Source organism: Trachypithecus francoisi, unplaced genomic scaffold (assembly GCF_009764315.1).
Source record: "Trachypithecus francoisi isolate TF-2019V2 unplaced genomic scaffold, Tfra_2.0 Contig00756, whole genome shotgun sequence".
Classification (NCBI taxonomy): domain Eukaryota; kingdom Metazoa; phylum Chordata; class Mammalia; order Primates; family Cercopithecidae; genus Trachypithecus; species Trachypithecus francoisi.
The window spans coordinates 25,631-49,181 of NW_022680875.1; the positions used below are offsets into that span (position 1 = coordinate 25,631).

General features: G+C 43.5%; 1 pseudogene; it reads right to left on the bottom strand.

The window, feature by feature from the left end:
- Positions 1–1,598: 1,598 nt before the first annotated feature.
- Positions 1,599–23,245, bottom strand: LOC117088412 (annotated as a pseudogene).
- Positions 23,246–23,551: the final 306 nt, after the last annotated feature.

Sequence of the window (23,551 nt, forward strand, 5' to 3'; positions counted from 1 at the left end):
TTTGCTAAGGACAATTGCACAGGGAGTGCACTGCAGAAGGATACACTTTACAGAAGGTGTCATTTGCATCATAGATGCAGACAGTTATCCATGGCAGTTTCTGAAGATGTCTGTAGAAGGTTTTGAGGAAGGGGCACCTTGTAATTTGCATAAAAGGTGTTGTATGGACCGCCAGAAGTGCTGGTTATCATGTGCGAATGCAGCTCTGTAATAGTATCTTCTGGGATTTCTTGTTATTGTTGTTTCCTGAAGAAGCTGGAAAAATGACATTTAATGTGAAATTTCCCTAATTTAAAATTTGCTGACAACAAATTCCAAAACAGGTTTAACGTTGTGTGAGCCAAACAAAACACTTCAGCGGTCAGATTCAGGCTCTGAGTTGGAGATCTCTCACCCAGACGAGTTGCTGGCATCTCAGAAACCCTCCTATTCTATGCATCTTATGTAATCTTGAAGCAATTGCCAAGAAAAAATAATGACTCTGGTGAATTATATGGATATAATATGGATTATGTGGCTATACAAAGTAAGAGTGCATCCTTTGAATGACGGTATTTAACACTCTCCCTACCCTGTGACTAATTTTGATTTGTCCTTTCTTATGTAAATGCTATTTCTCCAGAGAAAGCCTCCTAGACTTTAATCTAACTTAGGTTACCTCTGTTATACTTTCTTGAAAACACCTTATTCTCCTGAATAACACCTATCAAAGTTACAGAATGAGATATCCACTTGTGTGAATGTTTGCTTAATATCTGTTTGCTCACTCTTGGGTAGCAGCCAGGTTTTGTTCACTGCTGTATCCCTGGTGGGGATACGCCTGGTATATATCAGACGCTCAGTGTAGATTTATTTATTTATTTATTTATTATTATTATCTTATCTTTTTTTTTTTTTTTTTGAGAAAGATTCTTGCTCTGTCACCCAGTCTAGAGTGCAGTGGTGCAGCCTCTGCTCACTGCAACCTCCACCTCCCAGGTTCAAGTGATTATCCCACCTCAGCCTCCCAAGTAGCTGGGACTAAAGGCACACACCACCACGCCCAGCTAATTTTTGTATTTTTTAGTAGAGATGGGATTTCACCGTGTTGGCCAAGTTGGTCTTGAACTGCTAACCTTAAGTGATGTACCCACCTCATCCTCCCAAAGTGCTGGGATTATAGCCATGAGCCACTACACCCAGCCAGTGTGGATTTATTGAATGATAGATTCATCTCGACGCCATCACAGAAGCTTCATTTCTTCTTGGCACTGCTGATCTGACCCTTGATGCCTAGAATTTGACTTCTAGGTTTTTTATTTTGGATGATGTCAGCTTTCCATGGCTGAGGATACCCCGTCACCCACACGTCTCTCTGAGCCAGAGAAGAGACCCAGCTCAAACCCATGATGTCCGAGACATCCATACTTGGCTTGTAGCTGAAGCCCCGATGTGTTGGGGTGGTGGACTCACATTTTGGGTAACATACACAGACACCTTCTGTGATAGAAAGTGGGTGCTGGGGGCAGGGGGAGTGTTATCAGCACAGAATTAAATTCTACCCCTTATCCATATTTTACATTCTGATTTTATTTCATATGAGTTATAAAATCATTATTATGACAATAGGTCAGCCCTCCTCCAAATTTATTGAAGAAATCGTGTTCCCTTTCAAGACAATTTGCACTTTTTGATGTTGAAAAGAATTCCATAAGGATCATTCCTAAGTCCATAAAATATCAGCGAAAGCTGCTTATTCTGCAAAGATCCCCATAGAAAGCAGCTGAACTCGGAAAGAAGCTAATGATTGCGGGGGAAAAATGTAGGAGGAGAAGGGAAACCAAAATCACAGAAAGATAACTTCCCAAGGAACACAAGAGAAAAAGAAAGGTTGGAGGAGAGAGAGGAAAATCAAGGAGGAAAGAGGACTGTGGAGGGTGTCGGAGGCAGACAGGATCAGGGGATGGTGCTGGTCCAAAACTCCACTCCCGGTTCTTTGAGTCTCTGTCCGAGGCTCATGTTCAAGTCCAGCTGCAGATACTGCTCGGTCAGATTATAGGCTGGCCACAGAGGCAAGTCGTCCCCACTGGGATTCCTGGAAGGGAGAACAGAAACAGGGGTGACATTTTCCTCCTCACACCCCAGGCCTTGGCATAGGGGACACCGGGAGGTTTACTTACCCGGTTCGAGCAAAGGTAGCCCAGTATTTCATCATCTTCCGGCTCAGCATCTTCTCCTCCTCTGTGGCTCCTTCTGAAGGAGATAATCACAAAATGCTGCTGCTCTGGGTGAGGCTCGGGAAGCCCGGGGTGCCTTGTATTTGATGAATCCCTTTCACACCCCTCCTCCCACTGGAACCTTCCAAGCCTACCAAGTCACGGTACCCATTTTACACATGCAGATACTAAAGCTCAGAGCAACGGCCTGCCCAAGGAATTGTGACTTCCAAATGGTGGAAGCTGAACACACATCTTCCCTGTCCACCCCATGTTCCTGCAGCCAGTCCCATGATGCTGCAGGTTCCCTGGGGACACAGACCAGCTTGCTCCCTCTCTCTGTCTCTGTTTTCCCCTCTCTCTCTTCCTTCTCTCCATCCTCTCTTCCTTCTCTCTCCCCATCTCTGTCTTCCATCTCTCTTCCCTCTTTTTCTTCTCTCTCTCCTCTCTCTCCCCTCTCTCTTTCTTCCCTCTCTCTCTTCCTTCTCTCTCCCTCTCTCTCTCCCTTCTGTCTTTCTTCCCTGTCTCTCTGTTCCTTCTCTCCCTGTCTTCCCTCTCTCTTGCTTCTCTCTCTCTTTCCTCTCTCTTTTCCTTCTCTCTCTCCCTCTGCCTGTGTCCTCTCACACACATTTTTACAATTAATTTTTGTATTTCTTTATTGAAAAAGTAGAAAATCCAAAATGCCGAAAGAGCATCTAATATCCAATGAAAATGTTTCCCTTTCATCTCTTCCCTGCAGACACGCAGTGATGAGTCTCAGAGGCACCTTCCCAAAGACAGGCTTTGCAGGTACCAGGGTATAAACGGACACCTTACTACACATCTGGCAGCAGACTGGAGACGTATTCTACATATTGCTCCTTTTATTAAAATTGATCTCATATATAGGACTTGTCATTTATCAAACTGCCATTTGTTGTTCTATGAACATGTAATATATAAATACATATTTATATGCAATTATATATAAATATATAATGTATGTGTCATGTTTCCGATCTTTTGCTGGTAAAAGCAGTATTTTAGTGTGCATATATATTTTGCACATGTGGAAGTATACTTACACAAAAACTCTAGAAGTAGAATTCACAGGCTAAAAACTACATGCGTTTTAATCTATGTTATTTATTTTTGTAAAGATGGAGTCACACTCTGTCACCCAGGCTGGAGTGCAGTGGCACCATCATAGCTCACTGCAGCTTCCAACTCCTGGGCTCAAGCAATTCTTCCTGCCTCAGCCTCCCAAAGTGATGGCATTACAGGCATGAGCCACCACACCTGGCTAAGACTACATGCATTTTTTTATTTTATAAAAATAAAAACAATTTTTGAGACAGGCGTCTCATGCTGTTGCCCAGACTAGAGTTCAGGGCCATGATCATAGCTCGCTGTAACCTCAAACTCTTGGGCTCAAGTGATCCTCCCACCTCAGCCTCCTGAGTAGCTGGGACTACAGGTGTGTGCCACCATGCCTGGCTAATTGTGTTTATTATTATTTTTTTTTTGTAGAGAAAAAATGTGGGTCTTACTATGTTGCCCAAAATGTTCTGGAACTCCTGGACTCAAGCAATCCTCCCGCCTCAGACTCCCAAAGTGCTGGGATTACAGGTGTGAGCCACCACGCCCGGCCTTACATGCATTTAAATGTTGATAGATTTCTCTATTAATGTATCAATGTATAAAATTGTTTCTCACACCTGCTAGAATACATTATTTTAAGTGTTTTGGTTTTTTTCAACCTTGATTGATGAAGAATAATTCCTTGCTAAGGATGGTCTGCAGTTTTCTTGTTATGAGGGAGGTTGAGTGGATGTTCATATGTTTAGAAGGCACTTGTGTTTTCTTTTCCACAAACTGTGTTTGTGTCTGTTACCCAGTTTTCAATTAGGTTATTCTTTTCTTACGAATTTTGGGAGCTCTTTAGACATCAAGGAATTTCACCCTTTGATACATATGTTGTTCACTTTTTCCAGTTTAGGGAGTCCCTGTGCCATTACATAGTACGGGCTCAGGAATGGTTGCTGAGAAATAACAGTGACATTTATTAGCTATTCACTCTTACTTTATGGGGCTTATTTTATTTAGTCCTTATGACAACCTAGGAGGAAGTTCTTTATTATCTGTGTTGTAAGATGAGGATGAAACACTGAAATAATGAATAAACCACGGTGCACAAACACACTCTATATGGAATGTTCTGTCCTCTTTGTCAAGAGGCCAGTGTGAATAAGTTAAGAGCCTGCATTGTGTAATGTTTCTAACTAAACAGTTTAGTGATAGCTCCTGCGTGTAATTTTCCCTGCAAATTTTTCTGTCGATAACCTCATCTGATTGGTTTATTTTAGGCACCAAACATGTCATAAATTTAAGAATAAATGAGCTAACATCACAAGTAACAGTTCACAAGCCTTTACATGAGCTCATCTGGGTGCAGACCACTGGGAGCTGGAATTATGAAAAACATGGTCCTTGCCTCTTAAAGCCTCAGATTATGGCCTCATGGGATTTCATGAGGATTTCTGGGAAGGGGAGGGAGGGTAAGACCCACGGTCAAAGAAAAGGAAGAAAATGGTTCTAATACATATATTTTTTAAATTATTTAGATTGCTTGAGTGCTCCGAAGTGGCCACACCTGTAGGTTTCAGTACAAAGAGAAGCCCTCATCAAGCAACTGTCACGGTGCTTTTTCATCTTGGCTTCTAAAAATGGAAGTGAGAGCATTTTCCAGAGAAAGGTTGTGTCCGCCTGTAAACCACAGAGGTGATTAAATGCCAACCCCGAAGTCCTCCGGGCTCTTGCATAGTGGTGGGGTAAGCAGGGGGCTTCATGTGAACTGTGGGGAGTGGCCAGTCCCTTACCGAACATAACAATGTCACCCTTCAGGAAGGCACCACCGAACACAAAGCGGACTTCATCAGCGTGGTCAGCTTTGACAAAAGCTGGCTTCGTGTCTTCAAAGCACTGGGGCCGGTGCCCAAACTCATAGAAGTAGACAGGTGCACCAGCATCTGAACAAAGGTCAGGGAAGGTCAGGCATGCATGCAGCGTGGAGCAGGGGGCTGGCTCTGTGTCCCCATATATCTAGTCTTGGATGTATAGACCAAAGGGTGAGACAGCTCAGAGACAAGAGGCTACCTAAGCCAGCCTCACTTCCCCCTTCCTCATCTGGAATTTCCTGTTACAGCAGTGCTTATATCCCTGGCAAGGAAGAGCTCACGTCTGAGAAGGCAGTAGTTCTGCTTCTCAAAAAACGTCCTCCATATTCAACCAAGATCTACCTCATTGGGACTTTCTCTCAAAGTTCAAGTCTTTTACCCATTCTTGAAAAGTACTTTCTTTTCATTACTGAACTGTAAGGGTTCTTCTATTCTGGATATGATGATTTTGTCAAATAATTGTATTATGAGTATTTTCTCCCAGTCTGTGGTCTGCCTTCTCATTTTCTTAACAATATTTTTAAGGCAAAATGTACATAAGTGAAATCTGTCACTTTAACTATTTGAAAATATATAATTCAGTGGTTTTTAGTACATTTAGGATGTTGTGCAACTATCACCACTATTTAGGTCCAGAACATTTTCATCACCCCAAACAGAAACCTCAGATCCATTTAGCAGTCACTCCCCATTGGCCCCACTTCTCAGCCTCTGGAAAACACAATTCTACTTTCTGTCTCTATGGATTTGCCTAATCTGAATATTTCGTATAAGTGGGATCATACAACATGTGGCCCTTCGTGCCTAATTTCTTTCACTTAGCATAATGTTTACAAGGCTCATCTGTATTGTAGCATGCATTCGTATTTCATTTCTTTTTATGGCAAACTGATAGTCCATTGTAAGTATATACTGAATTTTGTTTATTGATTCATCAGTTGATGAACACTTGGGTTGTTACCATTTTGGCCTATAATGAACAAGGGTGCTATGAACATTCACATACAATTTTTGTTTGAATATCAGTTTTTAGTTATCTTGAATATACCCCTAGGACTGGATTTGCTAGGTTATATGGAAACTATGTTTAACTTTTTGAGGAATAGCCACAACATTTTTCCACAGGGACAGCACCGTTTTATGTTTCCAACAGTAGCTGAGAGTTTTGGTTTCTCTATATCCTTCACATTTGTTCTTATTCTTTTCCTTTTTTAAAAAATTATAGCCACCCTAATATATAACACATGCAAAAGAATAAAGGTAGATCCTTCCCTCATACTATATAGAAAAACTAACTCAAAATGGATCAAAGACCTAAAGTTAAAACTAAAATTGTAAACCTTTATAAGAAATTATAGAGGTTAATTTCCAAACCCTTGAATTTGGCGGTGGATTCTTAGATATGACACCAAGAGCACAATCAACAAAAAAGTGGATGAATTATATTACATCAAAATTAAAAACTACTGTGCAAATTTGGTGCATTATCAACAGAGTAAGAAGGCAACCCACAGAATGGGAGAAAATATTTGCAAGTCATATATCTCATAAGGGATTGATTTCTACTATATATATATATATACACACACACACACACACATATATATATATATACATTTAAGAGTAAGGAACTCTTAAAACTCAACAACAAAAAACAACTCAATTTAAAAGTGGGCAAGGGTCTTAAACAGACATTTCTCCAAAAACATATATACAAACGTCCAATAAGCACATGAAAAGATGCTCAACATCTCTAATAATTGGGAAAATGCAAATGAAAACCATAATGAGATACTACTGCAAACCCATTAGAATAGTCATTATTTTAAAAACAGCAACAGAAAATAACAAATGTTGGTCAAGATGTCGAGAAATTGCAACCTTTGTGCATTGCTGGTAGGAATGTAAAATGGTTCAGACACAGTGGAAAACACCATGACAGTTCTTCAAAAAAATTAAACTTAGAATTACATATGATCCAGCAATTCTACCGCTGGCATATACCCCAGATAACTGAAAACAGGGACTTGAACAGAAATTTCTACAACTTTGTTAACTGCAGCATTATAGTCAATAGCCAATTGTAGCCAATAGCCAATTGTTCATTGCACAATAGCTGAAAGGTGGAAACAACGCAAATGTCCATTAATGAATAAATGGATAAACAAAATGTGATATATACATACAATGGAACATTATTCAGCCTTAAAAAAGGAGGAAATTCTGATGTATAGTACAGCATATAGGAATCCTGAGACCTTATGCTGTGTGAAATAAGCCAAACAAAAGGACAAATATTGAATGATTCCATTTACATTGAGTAACTAAAGTCACTAAGATAACTAAAACGTCAGTCATAGAGACAGAAAGTAGAATGGTGGTTACTGGGGTCTGGGGGAAGGAGGAGTGGGGAGTTATTTTTAATAGGTCCTGATTTTCAGTTTGGGATGATAAAAACGTTCTGAAGATGTATAGCGGTGATGGTTGTACAACAATATGAATGTACTTAATACCATTGAACTATACACTTAAAATGGTTAAAATGGGAAATTTTTTATTAAACATTTTTAACTACAATTTTTAAAATGTAAAAAAGAGTATGCCATTTCATTTATAAATGTTTATGAATTTTCCAGATTTCCTTTGTTGTTGATTTCTAATTTCATTCCCTTGTGGTTGAAGAAGATACTCTGCATGATTTCCATCCTTTTACATTTATTGGGATTTGTTTGATGGCCTAACATGTGGTTGATTCTGGAGGATGTTGCATGTGCACTTGAGAAGAATGTGGAATCTAATGCTACGGGGTGGAGTATTTGTCTGCCTTTAAAATAGTTGAATTAAAGTCTATTACTTTAGGAGTTCCATTACTCCTTATAGCTAAAACTTTTGTTCCATTGCTACGTATGGCTAAGATGTTGGGGAAGACATTTCTAGAAAGAAGAAATCCTGGGCGACAGTGCCCAGAAAATTATAGGGAGATGAGAATTTTCTACATGGTCCTGAAGAAGGGGAAGAAACAGAAACAACTGATCAACATTCCCAAACTCTGAAAGGCAGGTGAATGACACAGGTCCCCATGGCACGTTCCCATCCAGACACAGACACCCTCTCTGTGACGGAACAGAGGCAGAGGAGGCAGCCGGTCAGTAGACAACATGGATCTCCGTGGCCACCAGTTTGGCTGGGCTGTGGTCCTGGAGCGGGGTGCTCAGAGACTCACCTTGGTGATATCAAGCTGTGATCAGTGCAGGGACCACAAAGAACACATCTCCAAGCAAGTCCAGAAGACTGTCTGGGATTTCAGCCAGGGAGTGCTTGTCATGGAAGTATTCATTAGCCACAAGGTGCAAATACTGAGGCGGGATGTGCTGTAAAAAAAGCCGCGGTGGCTCAAGCCTGTAATCCCAGCACTTTGGGAGGCCGAGACGGGTGGATCACAAGGTCAGGAGATTGAGACCATCCTGGCTAACACGGTGAAACACCGTCTCTACTAAAAAAAAAAAAAAATACAAAAAACTAGCCGGGCAAGGTGGCGGGCGCCTGTAGTCCCAGCTACTGGGGAGGCTGAGGCAGCAGAATGGCGTGAACCCAGGAGGCAGAGCTTGCAGTGAGCTGAGATCCGGCCACTGCATTCCAGCCTGGGCGACAAAGCGAGACTCCGTCTCAAAAAAAAAAAAAAACTGTAGTCATAGGAGATCCAGATCAACCACAGTGGCCAACACGTTAAACACTCACCTGTGCAGGTATGACTCTGAATGCTTTACCCACATTGCTTCATTTAATCCACACAGCAACCCTATGATGCAAGTATCAAAACTAGTCCCATTTCACAGATTAAGAAACTGAGGCTCAGAGAGCTGAAGTGGTTGGGCCCAACTGGAAGAAGTATGATTCTTTCACAAGTCTATTTGCATCCAAATCCCATGCTCCTGACCACAGGCCTCTCTCTCTCATGTCTCAGAATGAGTCACTCCTGGACAGAACTGGCTGTATCATCTGTGGAGCTCAGTGAAAAGTAAAAACATAAGCTCCTTGTTCAAAAAATCATTAAGAATTTCCAAATTTCCAGATGGTGACAACAGAGCATTAAACCAAATGTAGGACCCTTCTGAGCAACAGGGTCCTCTGTGACTACACAGGGAGAACATCCATGAAATCAGCCCTGCTCCTGGTACCAGCACTGCCTCCAGCCCTTAGCTATTATCTTACCTAAGCGAGTTGGACTCTTGGAGCCTCAGTTTCCTCATCTGTAGGGATGTAGAGGATTATATGAGACGTGAAGAGAGAAGTATGCTGCTTGGCCCAGAGTAGGTATTCAGTCCTGTTGGTTCCCCCAGGTCCCATTGCTGAGTGCCTTAATAGGACATTCGATGCTTCTCTGACCTGGCACCAGCCTGCCTCCCAGGCTTCTCCCTCTCGACTTCCCCCAGGCACTAATGGTAGAGAGTGCATGGTAAATTCCATGAAGATTCAGGGATCTGGTGCTCTAGGAAATGCTGGAAAGGTGTTGCAGCTCAAACCCCTACCACTAAGACAGCAGCACAGCCCTTGATGGGTTTCTTCTTAATTTGGAGGCGAGGCAGTGTACACCACATTGGGGAATGCTGCTCAGACTCATTTATCAGGTCCTCAGGAGGCTGGTGGTTTTTAATCAGGCCATGGCAAGGAAGGCCTCTGCAGTAGGTCCAGTCTATGGCGTAAGGGCCTGGCCTCTTTGGCCATATAACCAGCAGACCCCATGGTGCTGGAGGTGTCCAAGGCAGGTATAGATGCTGTGTAGATTCTCAGGTGAGTCCCCATAGGACAGTCAGAGTGCAAAGTCCTAGGGTTCTGGGGTAAGGCTATGCCTTCTGCATCAGAGAACTACTTACTGTTTAAAAAGCAGCCCCTAGCATGCTACTGTGCCTAGGAGAAACACATGCCCTTCCATTCCTCTTGCACTTTCCCGCACAACCTACTTCCCACTCTACTTGAAATGTCGTTCTGCTCAGTTGTTCCCCTCCCCTAAGGCTCAGATCAACGAGCATCTTCTCCATGAGGACATCTCCAGTCCACCTGAGAATTCCAGTGTATAAATTACAACATCAATGTCTCTCAAACCTTAGTCCCGATTCATCATCAGATAGCTGCAACTTGTCAAACATCCCTCCACCAGGGAGACCTGAGGGATCTCTGCCTGTAGTGTTTCTTTCTGTTTTCCTACTTTTTTTTTTCTTTTCTTTTTGAGACAGAGTGTCTCACTCTTTTGCCCAGACTAGAGTACAGTGGCGAGATCCTGCAGCCTCAAACTCCCAGGCTCAACAATCCTTCTGCTTGGCCTCCCAAGTAGCTGGCACCACAAATGCATACCACCAGTCCTGCCTAATTTTTTTGTTTTTTGAAGAGACAAGGTTTTCCTGTGTTGCCCAGGCTATTCTTGAACTTCTGGGCTCAAACAATCCTCCTGCCTTGGCCTCCCAAAATGTTGGGATTACAGGTGTGAATCACCGTGCCAGTTTCAGAGGGCTTTTCCTAAAATAGAAATCAAATCATGTCCTTCTTCCTTCTGTTCTCAGTCTTTAGGACGAAGTGTATGCTCATTACATAGCTTATAACAGCTAAAAGCATTCTCTCCTGCTGCAGCCAACCCTCAGCTGATCTCTTCACACCCTCTGCTCCCAGTTGGTACTCTTGGTTCTTCCCAGTTTATCCACCCACCCATTCCATCACCAGACAAGCTCCATTAATCCTCCAAATCCTTCTCCCCAAGACAGCTGCCTGTCCCCTTCTGTGTGCACCACAGGGCCTTGGACATTGCTGTGCTTCGTGTGTACTGTATTGAAGTGTCTTGTCATCTCCGTCCACCCCATATTGCACCCCAGTGCCCAGGGAAGTGCAGGGGCATGTGGACTCTCACTAAACATGTGTTCCATGGACAAGTGAACAAAATGAATATTGGCACTGAGTCCACACTGAATAAATGTTTATGGAAAAAGAGGAAGATGGAAAAAGGAGAAAAGAAAGGAAGAAAAGCAATCCATCTCTATATCCAAGTGTCTAGAGTAAGACCAGATACTGCTAAGTTTGTGCAGTGAATGAATGAATTATTGATAGAACAATAAATGAGTGAATGATGGGTCTTGCCAGAACCTGGCCCAATGCCTGGCTGGTGTGTAGTGAATACAGGTCCCCAGTCCCATGTGTGTTTCAGCATTCAGAGCTTTTCAGACTGTAGGTAGACAATAAAGCACCCATGCTGTGTGTTATGACACAGGCTCAGGGTGGGGGCAACACCCCAAAACCCACATTAATGCATCCACAGAGAAATATCTGAATAGTGGGATAAATAACATGAATAAATGTGTGGGAACGAAAATGACTGATAGCCACAAATCAGTTGAGGTCCGGTTCTGCTCCTGGGTGGGTTACAAAAAGCCTCTGGGTTTTTGGAGCTCTTCCAGGTCAGGGATTGTGGATTGGGTTTATGGACCTATTAGTTTGGACCTGTGTCCCCCACCAAATCCCATGTTGAATTGTAATCCCTAATTTTGGAGACGGGGCCTGATGGGAGATGATTGGATCGTAGGGGCAGTTTCTCATGAATGGTTAGCACCATTCCTTTGGTGCTATTCTCATGATACAGTTCTCACAAAATTTGGTTATTTAAAAGTGTGTGGCACCTCATCCCTCTCTCCTTCCTCCTGCTCTAACCATGTAAGACGTGCCTTCTTCCCCTTCGCCTTCCACCAAGATTGTAAGTTTCCTGAGGCCTCCCGAGAAGCTGAGCAAACACCAGCATCATGCTTCCTGTACAGCCTGCAGCACCATAAGCTAATTAAGCCTCTTTTCTTTATAAATTACCCAGTCTCAGGTATTTCTTAATAGCAGTGCAAGAGTGGACTAATACACCTGTGCTTAGTAAAGGTCTATTGAATGACTGAGTGAGTGAGGAGTGTCTGTGCCCCTGGCCTCTCCCGCTGAGTGTGACCCAGGGCTATCTGTTAAGTGCATGTGTCTCTGGAGTACTGCAGCCTCCCAAGTTACTCACCAGGATGTTTTGTATCAGATGGAGGGCAAGGGACTTGTTGGAGCCACTGAGGATCTCAGGAGCCTCCTTCTGTGGAGAGAAGCAGTGCCCTCTGTAAGCCATCCGATCATCAGAAGGTAAACCCATCTCCCTGAGGGCATGGGCAGCCGACTTTCACAGGGGAAGCTGGGTAAGGAGCCCTTGAGCCCAGGCAGCCACATGTGGAAGTGGCCTCAGTGTCCTGGTCAGTTAATTTCTTCTTCTCACTTTTGATAAAAGGCAGCTGTTCCCTGTCATTCCATCTGCAGCCTTGTAGGGCCCGAGTGGCCACCTTGTGGGAAGGCTTCCGCTATGGGCTAAGTTGTGGCCCTCTTAAAATTCACACATTCAACCTTAACCCCCTGCACTTCAGAATGTGACTATTTGGAGATAGTACTTTTAAAGGGGTGATTATGTTAAAATGCAGCTGTTAGAGTGGGCCCTAATCCAATCTGGCTGATGTCCTTATGAGAAAAGGAAGTTTAGACACACAAAGCGATATCAGCACCTTAATCTTGGACTTCCAGTCCCTAGAACTGTGAGAACATGAATGTCTGTGGTTTAAGCCTCCCAGTCTATGGTATTTTATTATGGCAGCCCTGACTGCCTAAGAGGTCCCAACTTGGCTTTGGCACCAAGTTCAAAGAGAAGCCAGAAAATTTCCAAACTGGTGTTTGTTGTTCTCCTTCTAAAGACCTTTGTGGGTGGGGCCTCTGAGAAGCCACAGTGGGAGGTCAGGCAGTGGTGGTGAGGCTGGTGGCTGAAAACACAGGCTCCCTGCACTGCCCTCACCAGCTGAAAATTTGGCAAGGGACTCAACTCTTTCTGCCTCAGGCTCCTCATCTGTAAGATGGAGTTTGCAACAAGTACCTCCTGCGAGGGTGGTGATGAGAACTGAGCGAGTTGATATTTGTAAAGCTCTTACAATGATACTTGGTATGTAGTAAGCGCTTCATGTGATTATTTGTTAAATTACCATTTTCTGGCAAAATTACAGCTTTAAAATGTGAGGCGTCAGAAACCCTATCCACGTGGCAAATGAATTTTCTTGGTATGTTTTCTGCTGAAAATCTTGGGGTAATGAATCACTATGGCGGATACTTAAATGAATACTAGGGCCATACCTGTCTCCTGGAATCTCAGGGAACCCTCAGAGTTATTTAAGTTACCCACAAGCATATTTTAACTACTAAACACCTTCTCTGTACATTAAGGAACTCAGATTTGTTTCTCAGGAATTTCCTGTGGTCTCTAACAGCTTGCAATGGGTTTAACTGCAAATTCACATGGAATTTCAGCATGCACACAGGCTTTTGAGCTCTGCAAATTCTGTCCTTGAATAACTCCAATATCTAGCATTTACTGAGCACTGACTGTATGCCAGGTTGTTTGATGTACACCTGTGAGACACATGCTAAGATGAGCCCTATTTCACAGATGAAGTAGGGGAAGCTCAGAGAGGGTGGGCAACTCCCCTAATATCACACAGCAGGTAAGCAGAGAACTCAGCATTTAAAGGCAGAGCCTAGGCTGGGCACCACCCCATGACTGTAATCTCAGGACTTTGGGAGGCCGAAACAGGTGGATCACTTGAGGTCAGGAGTTGGAAACCAACCTGGCCAACATGGTGAAACCCTGTCTCCACTGAAAATACAAAAAAAAAAAAATTAGCTGGGCATGGTGGTAGGTGCCTGTAATCCAGCTACTCAGTAGGCTGAGGCAGGAGAATCGCTTGAACCCAGGAGGTGGAAGTTTCAGTGAGTCAAGATCACACCACTGCACTCCAGCCTCAGCAACAGAGGAAGACTCTGACTCAAAAATTAAATTTAATTTAATTTAAAAGGCAGAGCCTAAATGCATAAAAATTATACACCACTGTCTCCTTACTAGCCGGGAGATGTTGGAAAGACGCCTTAGCTGCTCTGATCCTCAGTTTCTTTAAAATAGGGAAAATCATGCCTGTTTTCAAGTTGTTGCTTGAATGGCCTGTGCTTGGTACTGGAAGGCACTGGGGAACTGGTTACAGTAGTTACAGTGGTGGTTGTCATCACTAGCACCTGCCTTCTTCTTTCTAATACACACCCAGAAATCACTGAAAGGCCTTACTTAAGCCATGAACTGTGATTCAGTGGCCTCGTCTGCAACGTGAGGACAAAAATTCCTAGTCCTACTTCAAAACATTGCCCTGGAGATCAAATTAATAATGGCAGAACATGCTTTCACAACTCAATGAACTCGGGACTCTGGTTCTAGACAGCCACCAACTGGCTTTGTAATCTGATGAACCTCTTTATTTTTTAAGCCTATTTCCTCCAGCTTAAAATGAGGAGGTCAATCTATATAAATGAACTTCAACAGTATTAGGAATTTGAACTCTCCACTCTTCCACAGATGAAAAGTTTATTTCCAATGAAGAGAGTCTTTCTAAGACACGGAATCAAAAAAATCATGGGTCTTTCCTGGCACCTGGGCCTCAGCTCAACAATCTCTCACTAGAAGAGCCTTTCCTGACCACCTGTTATCCTCTCTAAGGATACCTTCTCTCCCCACTTGTGTCCTTCATAGCGTCTATCACTCTCTGAAATCATCTTCTCAACCTCGTGTCTCATCTGTCTCTCCCCACCAGAGTGTAAGCTCCCAGAAAGCTCGTATGCTCAGTTTTTATAAGTCTCTAATAAATGCTCAGTACATACTTGTTGAATAAATAAAATGATTTAACAATTTTGCAACTTATACAACCTTAGCATTCTCCGATGTCAAAATGTCAGAACCAAGGCTGGACATGAACAGTTTAAAGGACTGAAGTTTTTCTTTCTTTCTTTTTTTTTTTTTTTTTTTTGAGACGGAGTCTCGCTCTGCCGCCCAGGCTGGAGTGCAATGGCCGGATCTCAGCTCACTGCAAGCCCCGCCTCCTGGGTTTACGCCATTCTCCTGCCTCAGCCTCCCAAGTAGCTGGGACTACAGGCGCCGCCACGTCACCCGGCTAGTTTTTTTGTATTTTTTTTTTTTTAGTAGAGACGGGGTTTCACCGTGTTAGCCAGGATGGTCTGGATCTCCTGACCTCGTGATCCACCCGTCTCGGCCTCCCAAAGTGCTGGGATTACAGGCTTGAGCCACCGCGCCGGGCCAGGACTGAAGTTTTTCAAACCTATCTGAATGTCAGCTCTGAAGTGGTTACTGCATTTTTTGGAAACGATCATTTAAAATATTGTTTGAACACAGACAAAATGGACCCATCCCCTCTTTCCTTTTTATGTAGTTGTTTCTTCCACCCTAAACCTCATCACATGAGGAGGAAGACAGACACTTGTTGTGACTGGCCCGGTCCTCACTTGCCCTCTTTCAGAGAGAGGAAAGGTGATCACTGTGTGCTTGGCTAGTGGACTTCAGCATTTACAACACCTGCTGTCATCTGTGGAAATGCCCAACTGTTGAAGCCAAGAGCTACATCATGGTTTGAGAGAGTGGCAGCATGGACAGCCAGAATCCTTACCATAGGCAGCAGGAAGCCACACTCATGGTTATTGACTCCAATGATGGAAGGAATTGCTTTAAATGCTTTCTGAGACAATAGATCTAGAGGCTCATTAGGAAAGAAAGCACCATCAACCACTCGAGTGAAAGGCTTTGTTTTCTCTAGTAAGGAAGGAAAAAAAATCATCAGCTATTTCCGTTCACAAAATCTGCAGTCCCAAATCCTGACCAAGCAAAGACAACATAGTCTAGCACTGGCTTAAATGCACTTAAAAAGTAAAAACAAACACTATGGGCCCAGCTCAATATATCAGTCCCTGGCAGCTCTGCCACGTACTCGGGCAAGGGGGCTAAACTTGTCTGTGTCTTATTTTCTTATCTGCTAAATGGGAATGATAATAATGTCTATCAAGAAAAACAGTGGCCTGTGATATTGTTTGGCTGTGTCCCCACCCAAATCTCAAATACAGCTCCCATAATTCCCACATGTTGTGGGAGGGATCTGGTGAGAGGTAATTGAATCATGGGGCAGGTTTTTCTCATGCTATTTGGATGACAGTGAATAAATCTCATGATATCTGATGGTTTTATAAAGCGAGCTCCCCTGCACAAGCTTTTTTTTTTGCTCACCACCATGTAAGATGTGCCTTTGCTTTTCCTTCAGCCTCTGCCATGATTGTGAGGCCTCCTCAGCCATGCGGAACTGTGAGTTTATTAAACCTCTTTCCTTTATAAATTACCCAGTCTCAGGTATGTCTTTATTAGCAGCATGAGAAGAGACTAATACAGCCTAGCCCAGAGATTCTCAAAGTGTGGTTCCTAGACCAGCAGCATCAGCATCATCTGGGAACTTGTTATAAATGCACATTCTCAGGCCCACTTCAGGCTCCTCAATAAGAAACTCTGGGGTTGGGGTGTAGCCCAGGAACCTTCTTGTAGCTGGTCCTCCTGGTGATCCTAATGCATATTCAACTTTCAGAACTACTGGCCAAATGCAAAGGGAAAAATGGTGGTAGATGGAGTGGTCAGGACTGTAGGGGTTGGTGTGAACATCTTGCTCAAGTGTCTCCCTGAGACACAGTGCCTTGGATATGCCTGGATATTTTTTGAGTCTCAGAAAGGAACACTCAGCCCTAATCATGGTTTCCTTAGGTTTTTATTTTAGAATTTGGGTAGAAAGTAGCACATGAAAGAGTTTGACACAACATCAAGTCCAGGACTGATTCTCCATCTCACTGAGTCTAGCATGGATCAGAATGGACATTCAGTACACACCACATAACTAGCAAATGTTGAAATCTGAGACAATGATCTTGTTCATTCAAAGACTGTCATCAAAGACTCTCAAGTTTGGAAGGGACATAAAGATTACCCGGTCCAATTATCTGTCACTGATTGAAAGTTTGTCAGAGGTCAGCTAGATTTTGCTTGAATACCTGGAGAGGTGAGCATCTCACCACCTTCTAAAGGAGCCCAGTCATTTTCCAGACAACTGAGGTCTTGAAAAGTTTTCAGTTATGCAGAACTAAAATGACTTCCTAATAGAACTTCCAGCTCCTGATTTTGACTGCAGCTTCTGGAAGCATATGTAACAAGGGTGGTCCCTCTCTCCAGTGAGATGCTTTCGGGGACTTAGAGACAAGCCTTGTACTTTGCTGAATCTTCTCCAGGCTAAGTGGCACCCCTTCCCCAACAATTTTCTTAAATTACCTACAAGGGTTCTATACCCCTACTTATTTTTTTTTTTTTACTGCAGTTACCAAGTATCCCCAATCCTCCTCTTTTCTATATTCCAAATCCAAATAAATAACAGAGGGGTAGGATTTGTTTATCCATCCAAAGGGCAAGCCCACCCCCAAAACTGCCCCCTCTGTCCTCACCTGGCTGAGGGTCAGCAGCTCCTTGGAGGATTTTGTCCTCAGGCACCTCAGCAGGTCCTCAGAGTCTGACGCATTGTTCCCACAGAAATGTGCAACCACCTGCAGCTATTTTGCAGAGAAGGACCAGGTTAGAGTATGATATTGGAAGCATCTAGGAAAATGGAAGCTGGAAAATGCCCTCCAATCAGACACAGGTTTGTCCTCCACATATAAGTCCATCCTGCTACCCCTGCCTAGCCCCACGCCCCTATAATGGAAGGTGCACATGACGGACAGGTTGCCACTGCATCACCCTAACTCGCCTGGCTCCCCTTGTCATCTTTAGTGAACACCACAGCTGGGGATGAGAGTTTGCCAGTCTGTGACTGTGGAATGGAATCAAGATTCCTGGTCACAAAGAGATCAGTCCTATGAGCTTGGCTGCATTGGTACTTGGCCCCTCCGGAGTCTAGAAGCCTAATCTTGAGGTGCTAAATGAAGACAGAAACACCAAGAGCGAGGAGCAGCTTTGCAAGCTCCTTCATTGTCAGTAGAGGCAGGGCTCCAGATGAGATTCTTAGCTTGTCAGCCCTGCCCAAGCCCCAGGCCCACACACAGCCTGGAATGTCCTACCTGTCTTTTTTCCTGCCTCTATACCAATCCTTCCCATTCTTTAATGCCCAAGGCCTTCCCTCCACGATGTCCTTTCAGGCCATTACACCCCCCAGAAACCCCTTCCTCATCCAATCTCCTATAAGCTCAATGTTCCCCACCTTCCATGCCTGGCCCATTGCTGAACACCTGCTTTCCTTGTCACTGAACCTTCCATATTTGTAGAACTCGCTCCCTGAAAATGATGGTTCTTAATCTTCTGGGAGTCATGGATACTCTGAGAATCCAATCAAAGTCACAGACCCTCTCCCTGAGAAAACGTGCGAGTATGTGGAGTCTGACACAATTGTGGGACCACTTCCCAAACCTATCCATGGATTCCAGGATTTAATCCTATCCATGGATAGGTGATAAAAATATTAGATTGCCCTCAAGTTTAGGATGTGCTTTCTCCACTGATAAGTCCCAAAGCTCTAACAGAGCAGGGAAAATAGTGGGCACCCAGTGATGCGTGTCAAGTGAATAAATATATGCCCAAAGTGAAAATAGTTTTATGGAGAATGTTACCAAAATCAGTATTTCTGTGTATTGAGGTATTCTTTTTACAACTTTATAACTCTATGTTACTGCTCTTGGTATATACTGTTACTTTCTATAAGATGTTTAAGAAAATTTACCATGAAAATGATATAATACTCAAGAGATGGCTCCACAGCCCAGTGCTTAATTAATGTGCATTGAATGAAACAGCTCATTCGTTAACTCATTCATTCAGAACATTTATGGCTGCCTGATATATACCAAGTATTATGCTGGGGGCCTGAAGGACAGAGAGATCCTGGTCTCTAGGACCTCACGATCTAGTAGATAATTAAGACAAGAGACAGATGAGAAATATCGTGTGATAGATGCCTCTTATAAACCCATGCCAGACAACACTAATCAATCAGAGCGTTATTTCCCACTGAGCTGGAAACAGCCTCTAAATCTTTCTTAACACAATGTCCTGGGTATCCATTCCCAGTAGAGTCGTGTAGGCATAGAAGAGCTGTACAGGATACAGGGCACTGAGTTATATATCACCAGCAAAGAAACACGGGTAAGATGTAAGAACCATAACACACATACACACACACTTGTGCACACCAGTGGTGTGGCATTGTGTAGCTAGATCCATTTCCTGTTGAACCAGACCTTTCATGGTGGAACAAGGTTCACCTTGGGCCAGCATGAGGTTCCTTGGGCATGGTCACTAAGGAAAGCCAAACACATGGTGAGAAGGTGCCTGACCACATTCTCTGCTAACTGAGGAGGGGAAGCTGGCAGGGTGTTAACAGTATACATACGTCCTCACTCTTCTCATAATCATGGGCCTTCAGGTAAGGGATGATGGCCACTCCACTCTCCATGATGGCTTTGTGGAATAATCCTTTGGCCATGGGAGACAGTATCTGGAGAGAGAACACAGAAGACCCAAGAAAAGTTACTCCCCAGTGACACACATACCATTCATCCCTCTTCAGAAACCTTCCCAGGAAGCCTCCTTAAAAGCTCTAAGCTTAGAGGGGAAAAAACCCTGGTTTGGGGGTTAAAGGACTAGCTGTGAAGGTTTGGGCAACTTACTTAACCTCTCTGAGCCCCTGGTTCTTCATGGACTTTGGTGTCAAATGTTCAGACATGTGATTTCTAGCTCCTTCACTTCCTAGCTAGGTAACCTCAGACACGTTGCTTATTATTTCTTTCTTTCTTTTTTTTTTTTTTTGAGATAGAGTCTCACTCTGTGGCCAGACTGGAGTGCAGTGGTGCAATCTCAGTTCACTGCAACCTCCAACTCCCAGGTTCAAGTGGTTCTCCTGCCTCAGCCTCCAGAGTACCTGGGACTACAGGGGTGTGCCACCATGCCCAGCTAATTTTTGTATTTTTAGTAAGATGAGGTTTCACCATGTTGGTCAGGATAGTCTCAATCTCCTGACCTCATGATCTGCCCACCTCAGCCTCCCAAAGTGTTGGGATTACAGGCATGAGCCACCGAACCCGGCCAAGTTGCTTAATATTTCTAAGTATCAGTTCACTCCCCTGTAAAGCTGGCGTAAAAATTGAGCCCGTATCACAAAACTGTTGTGAAAAGCAGAAGAAGGAATAAACATAGAACTCTTCACAGAGTGTCTGGTCCAATTTTGCTCATGAAATAATGGCTGTAATAATATATGAAAAATTAGGTTAATATAATCCACCTTAGAAGGTAATTTTGAAGATGTAAAAAGACCACAGATATTGTCAAGTGCTATTCAGCAGAAGCTTTCTTAACTCACCACCATGTCACTCATTGCTGCAATTCACCTGCCAACTGATGCCGAGGAAATGCTGACCACTGGGCCATTTTCCAGCACCTCTGTACATTTCTCTTCTCACCAGTTTCTTGGCAAGAATTGGGTTTGTTCGCTTCCAAATCCGTTTTGTCAATTGCACTTGTTATTGTAAATACATAATCAATGAAATATCATGAGAACAAATGAACTGTATGTGTAAAAAGAAAATCAAATTATGTCTGGAAAAAAATATTGATAAAAGATGGCTAAAAAATATTGCATCGGGCCAGGCATAGTGACTCACGCCTATAATCCTAGTACTTTCGGAAGTCAAAACAAGAGGATCACTTGAGCCCAGAAGTTCAAGACCATCCTGGGCAATATAGCTAGACCTCATCTCTAAAAAAAAAAAAAAAAAAAAAAAAATTAGCTGGGCAGCTGGGCGAGGTGGCGCGTGCCTGTAGTCCTAGCTCCTTGGGAGGCTGAGGTAGGGCGATTGCTTGTAACCAAGAGTTTGGGCTGCAATGAACTATAATCACCCCACTGCTTGCCAGCCTGCACAACAGAGTGAGACCTTGTCTCAAAAAAATATATTGCTGTCACCGGGCACAGTGGCTCATGCCTGTAATCCCAGCACTTTGGGAAGATAAGGCAGGTGGATCACCTGAAGTCGGGAGGTTGAGACCAGTCTGACCAACATGGAGAAACCCCATCTCTACTAAAAATACAAATGTAGCCAGACATGGTGGAACATGTCTGTAATCCCAGCTACTCAGGGGGCTGAGGCAGGAGAATTGCTTGAACCTGGGAGGCAGAGGTTGTCGTGAGTCTAGATTGCGCCATTGCACTCCAGCCTGGGCAACAAGAGTGAAACTCCATCTCAAAACAAACCAAAAATCCATATGTGTGTGTGTATGTATATATATGCTATACAGATATACATATAGAGAGAGAGAGAGACAGATATATATATATATTGCTGTCAAATTTTGTGTGGACAAGAAAGAAGTAAAATATTTACAGGAAAAGTAAAAAAATTCCAAATGTACTAAAATCAGGCGGTTTTGCAGGCATCCTTAAGTTTGCACACACTGTAAAGAAATCGAAACTGCAATTTGAGGACAGCGAATTTTGCGGGTGGTTTATGCAAGATAATCCACATTGGAACTCGAGTCGGCAGACCAACTCTGCAAACATAAGGCCACGTATCAAACTGTTGGTGAGGGAATATACATTTTATGGTTTCAATTAAAATAAAATATTTATATGAATCTTTTGGCATTTAATGCCTTAGCTGAGTTTCCTATTAAACAAGTAATTACAATGACCACCCTGGTAATTGAATACTAGGGTTTCTCCTCTACAAATACAAGGGATTTTCCCTCAAATTATTGGTCACTCTGTGACCTTAGGTGATTTATTTAAACTTTCCCAAAAACGGCTGTCTTGTCTGTGAAATGAGACTGAGCCCCTAACTCATAATGTGTGTCCGAGGCTTGAAGAAATCCCAGTCTGTTAGTCTGACACCTAGGTTATATGTGAATCTGATTATGTTGATTGCTTTGTTGTACCTCTAACTCAATCTGGTATCAAGTCCTAGTCAGTAATTTAAACAGTCTCTTTAGACAGCATAATCACTTCAAATAAATCCATAGCCTCTCAGATTTGCTCCCCACCCCACCCACCGTCACTCTTTGCCAAGATGGTGTCTGGCTGTGTAAGTCAAGGGATGCTAATAGGACCACATGAGTGAGAGGGCAGAGGGAGCTTGGACCCACTTGCAGAAGTCCTTGCACTGTTGTGGTCTCCACAGCAACGTCCTGCTGCCCAGGCTCTTGGGAGGAGGATGAATTCTCACGTGGTGAGGTCATGATCTGTCCTCTCGTCTTGATCAAAGCCCACTGACCCTCCCTGGCTGGCTCAGTGCCCCACCTCACCGTGCCCAGTGCTCAGCACTGTGCTCCAGCACAGGCTAGGCTGTGGTTTCACTCTGTTCTTGAGTCCATGAAGCTCACCTGTAGCCCCCTGCCCTCCTCCTCCTCCTCTAGCTCCCAGCCAGGTTGGTAGTCACCTCTGAGTTTTCTTCAAAGCGACACAGTGATGTCTGGATCAATTTCAAGGAATTGGGGATCCAAGGGAAGTGGGAGCACTCTCTGAGATCTCTCTTGGCCCAACCACTTCTGCCTTGCTGTGGCTGCCCCAGGTTGGTTGAGATGTGGAACCCTTCTGTCAGTATCCTCCTGGAGAACCCTTCACTGCTTAGCACACATTTCATCCTTGGCACATATTTTATCCCATCACTGCACCCCATCACTTTCCCCCTTTGCTGTACCCCTTTAGGACCTATGTCTAAGAGGGGGAGTCAGGGCACTTTGCATAACACATGCTTTCCCTACCTCTGTTCCCTTCTCCTTTCCAAAATCCACTGTACAGAAGGGCCGGATTTTCCTGTTTGTCCTATTTTGGGTATCTTCTCCACCATATACCTTCCCTTCGTTGTAATGATTGCTAGAGGTAAGGGAATGGTTTTGTGGTATAGAAATGCAAGATATATTGGCTTGCTCTTCCCAAAACACTATCCTTATTGCACTAGGTAGATACAATTTTCTTTAATAACAGATTTTTTTAAATGTCCATTTAAAGAAAAAAAATCAAGTAAACTGATAGTGAATTTGGTAGTGGGAATGGTACAAATTGTGAAGACAGAAGGTCTAGGGCTGAGCTTTGTGAGGCCACAGAGCACATGTAAGAAACTGTGATGAACGTGTACCTGGAAAAGTCCAAGGTGTACTCCAAGGAGGAAGAGAGTCATGGCTACGATTTATTAAAGAATAAGTGAGGTTGGAAAAGCAAAGCACTAAGAAGTTCAGGAGAAACAGGGGAAGGTTCTTGGAAGAGGTGGAGTCAAATTGGATTTTCAAGAAGAAGCTGGAGAAGAAAGACATCCACACTGGGGGTGGTGTTGGTAACAAGACAGTTTGTGTGAAGTGCTTTAAAACAGTTGAGTGAGCAGTGGTGTAGAGAATTGGTAATATTTCTGGTCAGATGAAGGGACAGATTTGAAGGCCAGGGAGAATCTTTTTGGTGGCAAGTATGAAAGGCCAGAGGGGAAATAATA